The following is a 3161-nucleotide window of genomic DNA, read 5'->3' as shown; positions in this document are numbered from 1 at the left end:
CTATGCAGGCATGGGGTCATGGGTCAGTGTGAAGGATGAGCACAAAGGAAGTGATGGGGATCTTTTCATGAGATCCCAAATTACAGCTTTAAAAAATGCCTGAAAACTCACCAGTCTAGGTATAAACATGGATTTTCCTCACCCATATAACAACCTGAATAAATCCTCACTTTGTGAACATATGCTCATTTTAAAATGTTGTTTTGATAATAAGGATTCACTCTCAATTGGCAAGGATTTATTGAGAATTTCTTATGTGCTAATCATTGTGCCATGTACTTAAAAAGAGAATGTAAAATGGCAAGAAACAGTCTTAATTGAGAAGTTATTTCCATTTCTTTTACAAGATGACCAGGTCCTTTATTTACTAGTTGTGAGACCTTGGGCCAGTTACTTAACTATGCTGATCCTGGAATAGGGCAATAATACTTCCCACCTCAGAGAGTTTATGTAACAATTAAATACATGGTTAATATCTTTAGAATACTTGTCATATCCCTGGCACTGTTTCAAGCACACACTATTATCTTGCTTCTATACTCCCAGAATGTAAGGTGCCTGAAAGAAGGCAGAGAGATGAAATAACAAAGACCCGTCAAGATTGGATTTCCATCCCAAACTTTGGACTTATCAATAGCTGAAAGAGGAGGTTGAGGTCAAGAAAGGGTGAAGGACACAGAAGTGAAACTGGAAGAACAAAAAGAAGTCCTGTCATATTTTATAGCAGAGAAGTCATGGTTAAAGAAAGCCTCTTCTTTTGAGAAGCTTAGAAAATTGCTAAAGAGAGGCTTACCTTCCTCTGCTCAAAACCACCTCTATCCTCTACTACCTCACCTCCTCTCTCTCTCTCTCTCTCTCTCTCTCTCTCTCTCTCTCTCTCTCATACTCACTGCACTTGTGACCGAGCCCCCTACTCTGTGTTTGCCTGAGCCTAATTGCCAAATTCTCTATTAGATCAAATAAGTAAAGACTGAAAAGTGGGATGAGATTCCTCAAATGTTCTGCGTAGTACCTAAGTCCCCCAACAAGCATTACAACTACTGCAAGTTTGGCAGCTTCTATCTTTGTTACTGTTACTTTGTAGCCCCACTCTTCCTGAGTTTTCTTCTGCTCTCTGTCTCCTTCAGCTCTTTCCTCTGAAGAAACCTTAAAGGCTGATAAATCCCATAACTTTGTTCCTAGTCCATCTTATCTTTTCCCATAGATTCAACTACACAAAACTACTTTACCAATGCCCAAATCTATACCACCAGCCCCAATTGCTCTTCTGAGCTACAGTTACCTACATCCAATTTATCCACGGTCATCTAAGTAAACATCCTATCTGTCCAATAGGTATCTCAATCTGTGCAAAACTAAAAAATGAGCACTGACTGTCTAAATATATTTCCTGCCCTTTTATCTACCTAGCAATCATTATCTTAGGACAGAAGTCTAGTTTCAAACTTTCCCTTGATAGCCCTCCATATCTTATTGGTCATTCAATATTTTATAATGTATTTCTTCTTCTCCATCCCCAATACTGATGTAAGTCAGTCTTCTCAGGGCTTTAATATTCAGGTCTTTTGTTCACATATTCTCTTCATGGTTAAACATTAAGTAAAAGATGTCAACCCCTACCTTATTAACCATCTCCACCTACTTCCCTTCCATGTCAGCAAATGCATCAGGAGACACTGTGCACAAGCACTAAAATTAAGTAGATTCGGATTTAAATCCCACTTTTGCTCTTTAGTATTTTATGTCCTTGAGCAATCTCTTTAAGCCTGTGGGAAGTTATCTCCCAACTGAGCATTGAGTTTCCTCATAAGTAAAATAATAAGGTTGCCATTAAGTTTATGTCCTTCTAATTTTAACTAAAATATTTTTAAGACCAATAAAAATAAAATAATTTGTCCAAGTTTAGTAAGTTAAGAGGCTTGGATCCAGAAAAGCAGTCTGACTAAATGTTGAAAGAAATCATCACAGGCCCCTTCTCCTGTAGATTGGTTGCTGACCTCATGTGGTATTTGTGACATCTCAGAATAGAAAAATCTAAGTCACAGTGGCTTAGTTTCTTTAGAGGTACCCCACACCCATCTAAAGGCTCACAATATCATCTTCAGGTAAATGAATAGAAAGCCCACATCAACTTCTAATATCTACCATGGCTAAGTGCAACCACCTAAGACTCGATGGACTTTCTGCGGGGGCATAAAAGAAAGTACCACCAAGAAGAGCGTGGGGGAGGAAGAGGGAGATGGCAGCAATTGGCAAAGCTTTTGAACGTGTGGTCCTGAGGTTGGGTGGGAGAAATAAGAGTATTGGAGGATATGTCTGAGGAGGAGGAGGGGGAAGTGGTGATAGAGCCATTACTGAAGAAGCTTCATTCCTTCTCAGACACATGGCATGGCTTCAGTAGGAAGAAGCCATTCACAAGTAGCAAGCAAGCCCCCATTATGAATCAGACATTGACCAACTCTACTGAACTATAAGGATGAATGTGATAGAGAAATTTCAATGTAGTTATCTGGATTTTTACCATAAAAAGTGCCTGAGGAAGGACAGGGTGGGCTCCATAGGCACAGGACCTGTACAGTCACAAATGGCTCTGTGCTCAGGGACTTACAGGGTTGGTCTATGCTCTGCTATCACTATCTTGAACATTATCTTTTTAACAAAAGGCTGGCATATTCACTTTGCCCAGGGCCCATCTAGTTTTGGGGGACAGGACTTATATGGTGTTGGCATGACAGGAAGTTCCAAGTAATCTAGGCCAAACCGCAGTTAAAAGGGTGACAAAATCATGAAGGAAATACTGGAGAATGTCAAGTTGGCTATGTGTGCCTTCTGATGAGCCTTTTGAGAATTTTCCACCCTTAACCATGGACCTCTATTACCTCAATTTTGTCAGTTTCCTTACGACAAGAAGTGGCACTTTCACTGCTGCAGGACAGTAGTCTACTGATAAAACATTTATTCATGGTAACACAGTCCTCAACAGCACTCCAAAACATTTGGCCAGCATTACCTTCCACATTCTCTGCCAGAACAACAATAAGGCTGTTCAGCATTGGGAATTTCATGATCAATAAAATCTGATAACTGTGAGGCTCCTAGAATCTGGGTCTTTCTTTGGTCCCTACTGAAAATGAAGGCTTAGTTTTAAAGGTCAGTAAGTA

The sequence above is a fragment of the Myotis davidii genome, unplaced genomic scaffold (genome assembly GCF_000327345.1).
Source record: "Myotis davidii unplaced genomic scaffold, ASM32734v1 scaffold575, whole genome shotgun sequence".
In the NCBI taxonomy this organism is placed as follows: Eukaryota; Metazoa; Chordata; class Mammalia; order Chiroptera; family Vespertilionidae; genus Myotis; species Myotis davidii.
The sequence above is the reverse complement of the archived record's forward strand: the minus strand, read 5'-3'. Positions refer to the sequence as shown.